The sequence below is a fragment of the Mus caroli genome, unplaced genomic scaffold, assembly GCF_978045245.1.
Source record: "Mus caroli unplaced genomic scaffold, Mus_caroli_1 scaffold_3, whole genome shotgun sequence".
NCBI lineage: Eukaryota > Metazoa > Chordata > Mammalia > Rodentia > Muridae > Mus > Mus caroli.
Window position 1 is genome coordinate 85265722 of NW_028227258.1, and position 11961 is coordinate 85277682.

An 11961-nucleotide genomic window follows, 5' to 3' on the forward strand; every position below is an offset into this window, starting at 1 on the left:
TTTCCATTCATTCTGCTGGTCTTCTAGGTTTCTTTCCTACCCCCCTAACCCCTTATATACCTGATCCTATTTCTCTTTTCCCTACTAACTCCTGTCTCCAACCCAAGTCACTCCCTCCCTCTGGCTCCCATAATTATTTTCTTCCCCCTTCTAAGTGGGATTGAAACATTCTTAGTTTGTTTTCTGCTTGATAAGCTTCTTAAATTCTTTTGACTAGTATCTACTGAGTACATATGTGTGTCCTTTTGAGTTTGGGTTGAATGATATTTTCAAGTTCCATCTGTTTGCCCACAAAAAATCATGATATCTTCGTTATTAATAACTGAACAGTATTCCATTGTGTAAATGAAGCACACTTTCTATATCCATTGTTCATTTGAGGGACATCTGGGCTGTTTCCAGCTTTTGGCTAGTACAAATAAGAACATTGTGGAACATGCATCTCTGTGGTATTGTGGGGTGTCTTTTGTATATTTGCCCAAAAGTTGTATAGCTGGGTCTTCAGATAGGAAGATTTCCAATTTTCTGAGGTACTGGCAGATTGATTTCCAAAGTGGTTGTTCCAGTTTGCAATCCCATCAGCTATGGAGGGATGTTCCTCTTTCTCCACATCCTCACCAGCATATGCTGTCACCTGTTTTTGATCTTAGCCATTCTGATTGGTGTAAGGTGGAATCTCAGGGTCATTTTTGTTTGCATTTCCATGATGACTAAGGACTTTGAACACTTCTTTAAGTGCTTCTCAGCCATGCGAGATTCCTCAGTTGAGAATTCTCTGTTTATCTCTGTACTTCATTTTTAATTGGGTTATTTGGTTTTTTGGAGGTTAGCTTCTTGAGTTCTTTATATATTTTGGATAATTTCCCTCTATCAAATGCGGGGTTTGATAAAGTTTTCCCCCAATCTGTAAGTTGCTGATTTGTCCTATTGACTGTGAATTTTGCCTTGCAGAATCTTTTCTGTTTCTTCAGGTCCTATTTATCACTTGTTGATCTTAGACCCTGAACCATTGGAGTTCAGTTTGGAAATTTACCCCTGTGCCATTGAGCTCCAAGATCTTTCCTACTTTGTCTTATTTTTAATTCAGTGTTTTAATAGAGAGGTACTTGATCCTCTTGGACTTGAGCTTTGCATAAGGTGATAAATATGGGTCTAATTTCATTTATCTACATACAGACCACCAGTTAAGGGTAGGGATGCTGTTACCTACAGCAAAAATTTCTGTCCCAGAAGTGTTCCTGTCTAAAAGAACTGCATGGACAAAAATGAAGAAGAGACTGAGGGAAAGGTGATCCAGTGACCAGCCCAAATGTGGATTCATCTCATCAGGGGATACCAAGGTCTGACACTATTCTATGGTGACTACTGATTCTATGGTGTGCTTACAGACAGGAGCTGATAGAACCTAGTGGAGAAACCCCCACTGAACTCCCGATTCGGCATACACCCAAGAATCATGAACAGACTACCATCTTGATGTAAATACACGAGGACGTTTAATTATGGAGCTGGAGCTCCAGACCGACATGCATCCCACACAGGAGATAATGGATGTTGGCCATGAGGCTCAAAAGCTCGGGGTTTTTATGGGGTAAGGGGCTTAGGGGTGTGGAATTCAGCATAGTGACACACTATTGGCTTATTCAAACATTAACAGAAAGATTATAGGGCATCAGGACTTTGTTCCTGTGGGCTGGGGGCTTATCTTTGTTCACATAGCAACCAGTTGATGTATGACTTTATCCAGCATCAAGGGGCAGTAGATAGAGGGGAGGTTCCGGCCAGGTGGTGTTGACCCAGACAAGAGAGCCCTGCTTGTACAAGCAAGCTGTTCTTAGGAATGTCTTAACAACAGCCCTGTCTGTTCTGCTTTGTTCTCAGCCCCAGGCCGGGGGCTCATAGACAACTCTTTTACATGAATCACAAGATACAAAATCTCATTTTCTTTCAGAGCGTAGCCTAGTTGTCCTCTGAGAGGCTCAACCACCAACTGAGACAGACACAGATACTTATATCCAACTAATTCCACTGGTTTACGCCCCCCTACGGTTGAATTAGGGGAGTTGAAAAAGTGGGTGACCCCATCATAGATAGACCAGCAGTCTCAACTAACCAGAAACCCTGGAAACAGCCAGATACTGAGCCACCAGGCAGGCAGCATACATGAACTAGTTCTAGGTCTGGAACACATGTAGAAGAGGGCTACCTGGTATGGCTTCAGTGGAAGAAGATTCACCAAATCCTCAAGACAGTTGAGGTCCCAGGAAAGTGGGGGAGGCCTGGGAGTGCAGAAGCTTCCTCTCAGAGACAGGAATGAGGAGGAATGGGATGAGGAACTCTGGGAGAGGCTACCTGGAGGGGGTAACAGCTGAAGTATAAATACATAAATAAATAAATAAATAAATAAATAAATAAATAAATAAATAACAACAACAACCAAAACGTCCAATTGTCTGCATACTCTAAGACTTTTGGGCTTTATGTTGAGGCAGTCTCTCAAAGAGCATCGAGCTTAATTGGACTTCTCAGCCCTAGATCTTTGCCATTGTGTCTCGCCATGAGGCTTTCTCTGCTCTACCTCCTTGCTCCATACCTTCCTCTCCCAGCTTTAGCATTTGGTTCCAGCAGCCAACTCTTTCTAATGTAAAAAGCCACACTCCTTAATCTCCAGGTTGATGTTGATCTCCTTCCCCCAGCACAGTTTGACTTACAGTTTCCTTACAGATAAGGAAGTGATAAACATATATCCTGATAGCCTGTTAAATATATATCCTGATTGCCTGGCTCAGCTGTGCAGCCATTAACCATTGAGAACATAGGGACACACTTCTTTATAGTAAGTAAATACAATACTTGTCAGTCTTCCCAATATTACTTTGAGTTCAATGCATTATTTTTCATACAAATATAAGAATTTATAGTGGCATTGCAATGTATTTTTTTTTCAAAATACTTTTACTAATTTTGCTATCATTTGTCTCTAGTAAAAAAATTATTTATGCTACCTGAGAGAAGAATCTTTTATTTTTTTCATGTAGTAGGTGACATATTAGCTTCAGTGAATCTTATGTTTATTTTAATTTTGTGGATTAAAGAACTGTCCAGTTAGTTGACAGCCTACCTATTACATAAGTAAAGAAGGTGTGCATTTATCCATACAGGATTTTTTTTTTTTTTGGAATTTCAAAGATATTTTCACACACACACACACCACATACACACACACGCTCGTGTGTGTGTGTGTATATATATATATTATATATATATATATAATATATATATATATTGGAATAGCTCTATTTAATGTGCATTTAATATGCTTTTATTTTTATGTTAAGAATGCTTAAATGTACTTCTATATCACATTCAACCATTTGTCACTCTTACCTATAAAAATCATGAAATGCATGAGATTTCCATAACTAATTCATCATTTAGCTACATATATATCTTGTTTGGCTAAGATTGCTGTTCTTCAAAATGTTCACTTCGAGAGTCCTATTGGAAGACCATACAGTATTGTAACTGTTGTCAGCTTCTGAAAAAAACTGACAGCCATTTGTGGGGTTATTTGAGACGCTCTTTTTTTTTCATTTCCTTTCATATTAATCTTGGAATTCTTTCTGTCTAATTCTGTAAAAATATAATTAGAACTTTGTTAATAATCCCATTTGATTGTTAGATCATTTTCAGAAATAAGGTGTTTCAAAAATCTTTATTTTGACATTTTAAGATTGTAGAAAATCTGTACTTGTTCTGAAATCTTTTTTATTAGATATTTTCTTTATTTATATTTCAAATGCTATCCCCTTTCCTAGATTCCTCTCAAAAAGTCTCCTATACCCTCCCCCTGCCCTGCTCCCCAACCCACCCACTTCTATTTCTTGGCCCTGGCATTCCCCTGTTCTGGGGCATATGATCTTCACAAGACCAAGGGCCTCTCCTCCCAATGATGGCTGACTAGGCCATCCTCTGCTACATATGCAGCTAGAGGCATGATCTCTTGGGGGAGGGGGGAAGGGGAGGGGTCTGGAGGGGTCTTGTTAGTTCATATTGTTGTTCTTCCTATAGGGTTGCAGACCTCTTTAGCTCCGTGGGTACTTTCTCTGAAATTTTGTGTGCTTATTTTCCTCAGTGTTTTAAAGCAATCATTATAGACCTCTTTCAGTGTTGGTTAGTTTTACTAATAGTCCTATCGCTTATTATTTTTTTAAGAGATTATAAGTGGAATTTTTTCATGACTTTTTGTAGCTATATAGAAAATCTAAAAAGTTTCAACACATTTAAATTGTACCCTTCCAATTTTCTGTAACACATTTTTAGATTTCAGAATTTACTGACTTAATTTTTTTTATTTCTTCCTTTTTTTTTCATTTCTTTTTTTTTTATTACATATTTTCCTCAATTACATTTCCAATGCTATCCCAAAAGTCCCCCATACCACTCCCCACTTCCCTACCCTCCCATTCCCATTCTTTTGGCCCTGGCATTCCCCTATATTGGGGCATATAAAGTTTGCAAGTTCAATGGGCCTCTCTTTCCAGTGATGGCCGACTAGGCCATCTTTCGATACATATGCAGCTAGAGACAAGAGCTCCTGGGTACTGGTTAGTTCATCATGTTGTTCCAACTATAGGGTTGCAGATCCCTTTAGCTCCTTGGGTACTTTCTCTAGCTTCTCCATTGGGAGCCCTGTGATACATCCAATAGCTGACTGTGAGCATCCACTCCTGATTTTATGTGAAGTTCCTTGATCCACTTAGACTTGATCTTAGTACAAGGAGATAGGAATGGATCGATTTGCATTCTTCTACATGATAACAACCAGTTGTGCCAGCACCATTTGTTGAAAATGCTGTCTTTCTTCCACTGGATGTTTTTAGCTCCCTTGTCGAAGATCAAGTGACCAGAGGTGTGTGGGTTCATTTCTGGGTCTTCAATTCTATTCCATTGGTCTATTTGTCTGTCACTATACCAGTACCACGCAGTTTTTATCACAATCGCTCTGTAGTAAAGCTTTAGGTCTGGCATGGTGATTCCACCAGAGGTTCTTTTATCCTTGAGAAGAGTTTTTGCTATCCTAGGTTTTTTGTTATTCCAGATGAATTTGCAGATTGCACTTTCTAATTCGTTGAAGAATTGAGTTGGAATTTTGATGGGGATTGCATTGAATCTGTAGATTGCTTTTGGCAAGATAGCCATTTTTAAAATGTTGATCCTGCCAATCCATGAGCATGGAAGATCTTTCCATCTTCTGAGATCTTCTAGAATTTCTTTCTTCAGAGACTTGAAGTTCTTATTATACAGATCTTTCACTTCCTTAGTTAGAGTCACGCCAAGATATTTTATATTATTTGTGACTATTGAGAAGTGTGCTGTTTCCCTAATTTCTTTCTCAGCCTGTTTATTCTTTGTGTAGAGAAAGGCCATTGATTTGTTTGAGTTAATTTTATATCCAGCTACTTCACCGAAGCTGTTTATCAGGTTTAGGAGTTCTCTGGTGGAATTTTTAGGGTCACTTATATATACTATCATATCATCTGCAAAAGTGATATTTTGACTTCATCCTTTCCAATTTGTATCCCTTTGATCTCCTTTTGTTGTCGAATTGCTCTGGCTAGGACTTCAAGTACTATGTTGAATAGGTATGGAGAAAGTGGACAGCCTTGTCTAGTCCCTGATTTTAGAGGGATTGCTTCAAGCTTCTCACCATTTACTTTGATGTTGGCTACTGGTTTGCTGTAGATTGCTTTTATCATGTTTAGGTATGGGCCTTGAATTCCTGATCTTTCCAAGACTTTTATCATGAATGGGTGTTGGATTTTGTCAAATGCTTTTTCTGCATCTAACGAGATGACCATGTGGTTTTTGTCTTTGAGTTTGTTTATATACTGGATTATGTTGATGGATTTCCGTATATTGAACCAGTCTGTACAGGTGAGAGTGAGGACCACAGAGGCTGACTTAATTTTTAAGTATTGAATGCTACAGATAACAAGTAGAAGTAACTTTTATTTGGTTTTCTTATTTGTCCTTCTTTTTTAGTTTAAGAACTTGAGCAGTATGATTCATAAAATATAAAATAGTAGATAGCTTTGATTTACCCAATTTTAGAATAAATGCTTTCATTATTTCAGCCTTTAGTGTTACCCTGTCTATAGGTTTAGCCCCTGTAGCTTTTACTATCTTTTGGGGGGGGGGTTTGAGACAGGGTTTCTCTGTCCTGGAGCTCACTTTGTAGACCAGGCTGGCCTCGAACTCAGAAATCCGCCTGCCTCTGCCTCCTGAGTGCTGGGACTAAAGGCATGCGCCACCACGCCCGGCTAGCTTTTACTATCTTAAAGTACTGTCTTTCTATTCCTATGTTCCTACATTTCTCAGGAAAGGAAAGCTTGTCAGAGTATAGTTCTGTGTCTGCTTAAGTGACTTACTCTGTTTATCTTTAAAACTATTTATGTGTTGTGTTTCATTAATATGTGTATGTTGAAGCAACCTTGGATTACTGGAATGAAATCAAGCAGGTCATAGATATGGTATCATAATTGTGTTCTTAGGGTTGTAGCACCTTATTTCTACTTTAATAAGTAAATAATTCTATAGATTTCTTCTTTGTATTGTGTCTTTATATAATTTTGGTAACAAGATAACATTAACATCATAAAGGTTACTTTACTAATGTGTTTCTTCCTATTTCATGCAACAGTTTGATAAATCTTACTATCATTAGTTTCTTTTTAAAATTTTTTATTATGTATTTTCTTCATTTACATTTCCAGTGCTATCCGAAAAGTCCCCCATACCCTCAACCCCCACTCCCCTACCCACCCACTTCCACTTTTTGGCCCTGGCGTTGCCCTGTACTGAGGCATATAAAGTTTGCACGACCAAGGGGCCTCTCTTTCCACTGATGGACAACTAGGCCATCTTCTGATACATATGGAGCTAGAGACACGAGCTCCGGGAGGTTCTGGTTAGTTCATATTGTTGTATCTCTGGTCTTAGTAATTAAGTTATTGGAAGAATATTTATTATTGCTTCAGTTTCATTTCCTGTTATATATTTCTTCCTATTTTATACAAATTTGATTTAATTGTAGTTTTATTACATGTCTACTTGAGCAACCATATTTTCTAGATTTTCTGTATTAGGAAGTATACCTTTTCAGTATAATTTTTTCTGATTCTCTGATTTTTCTTGCTGTCTGGTATAATTATATATTTTAAATATTCAACTTAATGAATTTATATTTTTCTTTTTCATTTAGCTAGTTTGGCTAGTCATTTGTCAAACTTCAGCTCATTTGATGACAACTGGTAATGTATTGCGAAGTTATTTCTTTGATAGTTCTGACATTGTTTCAATGTTATCAGTAAATGGTACATACTTTTTAAATCAGAGGGTTTTATATATATATATATCAAAGTTTGTGTAAAGCTATACTTAATCCAAGAAAACATTTAAACTTCTCCTAGGACTTGTTTGAAAATCAACCACTACCTCCTGCATACATCATTTAGATTCTACAAATTTGGATGAATTTTGTTTTTTATCTTCTCTTGATTTCCAGTTTTATTCAGTCATGATCTACCAAAATTTCAAAAGAAGATGTTTATATTCTTTTGAGTGGGCACAAAGTTGTTTGATAGCATTAAATATTATATACTCTAAAATAATCCATAGAGTACTGAGAAGAATATATATTTGATAGATATTAGATAGAATATCTATAAATATATGTAGATGTATATATATATGCATATATGTTAACTCTATTAAATATATGTAATCCTTCATTTTGAGATCAATGCATTACATTTTTGTCTAAATAGTCTCTATGAGAGGTGCTTATACAAATCACCAAGTGTTACTGTATTAAGACCTATATATTCTTAGACTTTTTAGATGTTGTTAGAATTTGTTTTGTTTATTTATTTATTTATTTATTTATTTATTGTATAGCACACCTTATTGGTTTTATTCACAAGAGTTGGACTCCCTAGGACCCCGTGTTTATTGTGAGGATCTGGAATGGAAACTTTGAAGGAGATGTTCAATGTTGGGGGTCAAGTTGTTACAGTGACTTGCTTTCACATGCTTACTGGGATGGGTGGTCCAGAGCTTCTTACTCCTTGGAGGCCATGTAGATCATGAGGTCTACCACCCTCTTGCTGTAGTCATATTCATTGCCATATCAAGAGATAAGCTTTAAAAAGTTGTCATTGAGAGCAATACCAGCCCCAGCACCAAAGGTGGAGTAGTGGAAGATATTATTCAAGTTGCAGGTGACAACCAAGCCTTCAGTGTAGCCCATGATCCCTTTTAGTGGTCCTTTTAATATCTGCTTCACTACCTTCTTGATATTCTCATACTTGGCAGGTTTCTCCAGGAGACCTGTCATATACATGACAGATACATTGGATGTAGTAACACAGAAAGCCATGCCAGTGAGCTTTCCATTCAGCTCTAGGATGACCTTACCCATAACCTTGACAGCACCAATGGATGCAAGGATGTTGTTCTGGCCAGCCCCATGACCACCATGGCATGATTTTCCAGAGGGGACATCCACAGTGTTCTGTGTGGCAGTGATGTCATGAACTGTGTTCATGCATCATTCTAAGATGCCAAAGTTTTCATGGATGAATTTTGCTAGGGGGCTAAGCACTTGGTGCTGCAGGGTGCATTGATGGCAATATTTTCATTTACCTTTAGCAAAGTAGAAAATTTTGGCATCAATGTTCCCTTCATTGACCTCAACTACATGATTTACATGTTTCAGTTGACTTTACCCATAGCAAGTTCAGTGGGATAGTCAAGAATGAGAATGGAAAATTGTCATTAACATGAATTCCATCACCATCCTCTAGGAGTGAGATTCTGCTAATGTCAAATGAGGTGATGATGGTCCTGAGATTTTCCTGGAATCTACTAGAATCTTCAGAGAATGCAGGGGCCCACTTGAAGGGTGTAGCCCACTCTTCCAGTATAGCCAAAGTCATTCACTCCAACCTTCACAACTATGTTTAGGAGATGGAAGAGTCTGGCACTGAATGAAAAGTTTTAGTGGTCTCTGGAACTGGGAGAAGCAGAGATCCTTTTTAAATTATTTTTTAATTGTTATTTTTTATCTTTTCTTATAGTTCAGTCATTATCCCCCTCCTTGTCTGCCCTCTGACAGTTTCTAATGCCATACCTATTCCCCAGTGTCTAAGAGGATGTCCCAATGCCCCCATCCCTACCCCATCCAGAATTCCCTACTCCCTGGGTATTCAAGTCTATTGAGGGTTAGGTGTATCTTCTCTCACTAAGGCCAGACCAGGCAGTCCTCTGCTTTGTATGTGTCAGGTCCCTCATATCAGCTGGTGTATACTTCCTAGTTGGTGGCTCAGTGTCTGAGAGATCTTGGGAGTCCAGGTTAGTTGAGACAACTGGCCTTTCTTTGGCGTTTCCCTTTTTAGTTATTTTTAATGAAATATATAACATTGATGTTTGACACATATATTTTTATAATTGTTATTATATTTGACCGATTTTTTCCTTTTATCAGTACACACTGGACTTCTTTATCTCTTCAGATGAATTTTAAGAGGAATTTTGATTTATTAGAGGTAAAATTATAATCTTAGTTCCTGTATGCCTTTCATTTACTTCATAGATATGTCTTCATCCTCTCACTTGGAGTCTTTATAACTTTTGCTAATGGCATGGTTTTATCTGTTTGTTTTAACAGACTGTAGAACATTTACTTTCTTTATTTAAATAAGTTGAACGATTGGTGTCCTTTTGTTAGTTAGAGAATATAGAGCATTTTCACTAAGGATTAACACTGAGAGAAGTTTGTGAACCCCTATGGGGTTATTCCTCATTTTTCTGGTTTGATAGATTATCTTCTTCCCTGTTACTGTTAAGCCTTCAATCATGTGGTGGATATATTGGATACTGTCCTACCTCTCTTGTAGGAATCCATTCACATGAATATATTCTTTCCTGCATCTTGTGGTTATGGTTTTCTTTGTTCTTTAAGGTTCTTCAAGTATCATTAGATTCTGCTGGGGTATGAGGAGGTTGTGTCAAATATCTTCACTGTGTGCCTGCTATAAAATGCCCTTATTTCCCTCTTATTTTAAGTTGCTGGATTTAGTAATCTTAGTTTACAGTTATGTACTTTAGCCATTTTAACAACAGTTGTTGTTTTCTCTTATACCTTTTAATATTATTTCTTTATCTGTACTTTGGATATCTTAACTGGAACATGTGCAGAGTTTCTTTGGCCATTTCTATTAAGGATTCCTATGCCTCTGTACCTGGATCTTCATTTATTTCTCTTTATTTGAGAAACTTTATGCAATAATTTCACTGATATATTTTATGTGTCTAGTTTTAATCTCAAGTCTTTCTTCTATCCCTGTCTTAGATTATTGATCATACCCTAGAATTATTAGATATTTTGGATTCTTTTGGTTTTTTTAATGGGTTTTAAATGCATCATTTCCTTAAATTTACACTCCATCTCTGATACTATTGCTGATGCCAAGAAGAACTTGCCAACAGGAGCCTCGTATCTCTGTCCCTTAAGAGGCTCTGCCAAAGCCTGATCAATACATACCCGAAAGCTCAAAACCAACCATTAGACTTAGCATGGGGATCCCAATGGAGGAGTTAGGGAAGGACTGAAGGAGCTGAAGGGGTTTACAAACCCATAGGAAGACCAACAATATCAACTAGCCAGATCCCCAGAGCTTCCAGGGACTAAACCACCAACCAAAGAATACACATGGAGGAATCCATGACTCCAGCTGCTTATGTAGCAGAGGATTGCCTTATCAGACATCAATGGGAAGGAAGGCCCTTGGCCCTGGGAAGGCTTGATTCTCCAGCATAGGGAAATTCTAAGGCAGTGAGGGAGGGAGGGATGGGTGGCTGGGCCAGGGAGCACTTCATTAAAGTGGCAGTGAGAAGGGAGTATGGGGTATGTGGTTTGCAGAGGAGAAACCAGGAAGAGAGATAACATTTGAAATGTAAATGAATAAAATAACCAATGAAAAAAGACAAAATCCAAAAGAAAAATAGGGAAAATATAAGAAGAGTCAATTTGTAAGAAACAAGAACCAGAAATGGTATCAGAGGGTCTTTTTAGCCAGGATTGGTAAAATAAACCATAATTAAACTTAAAAACAAAAGAATTCCCACATTCCTCTGTGGATTTTTTTTCCTATACCTATATTTCAACCATTATGCTGAGTTTATCTCATATGTTGGTGCACTTCATGTCATTACCCTGTATTTATCTCTTTACATCATTCATTTGGCTTTTTGGAATTCAGTCTACTAGTTTTAAAAGAATACTTTTAAATTTTTAGACTGATATTTCTACTGCCAGTACCTTTGGTGTCAATAATTAAGGAGTTATCTCATTGTGGAATTATGCTGTATTTACACATTTAGACATGCAAATTTCTTTATTTGGGAATATCATCCATATTTAATTGTGGAGTTTTAGTGAGTAGGCTAATCTGATCAGCTTGATAACCAATAGCACATAATAAGGAAAGAAAAAACTACTTCATGAAACTTAATAAGATATAGAAATACACTGACATTTGACTAACAGTCAATATCATATGACCAATGGTCATAAATAAAAATACTGAAAAATATGTAGTAAGAATTATAATAAATGAATAGTAATTGAATGGCTTAATGGGAAAAGAAAAAAAAGAAAATGGAAAACACAGGTTAGACAAAATTAAATAATAAAGAAATGAAAAGACCCACTGGAAAATAATTGTGGGAAAGAGACAGAAATATATATGTATATTGTTTTTTCATGCCAAGAACTATACTGAGTTCTATCAGACTTCAAAGTTAATGAGAGGTGATAAGGTCTGCATTAGAACACGTAGGAACGGACTTTGTCCTCTTTCATACTTCACTGTTTGAGCAAATATTATGCATGTTAAC

The 11961-nt window shown here is 37.2% G+C and overlaps 1 pseudogene; it reads right to left on the reverse strand.

Moving 5' to 3' along the window:
- Window positions 1-8122: 8122 nt before the first annotated feature.
- LOC110291847 (glyceraldehyde-3-phosphate dehydrogenase pseudogene) lies at window positions 8123-8748 on the reverse strand (annotated as a pseudogene).
- Between the last annotated feature and the right edge of the window lie 3213 nt (window positions 8749-11961).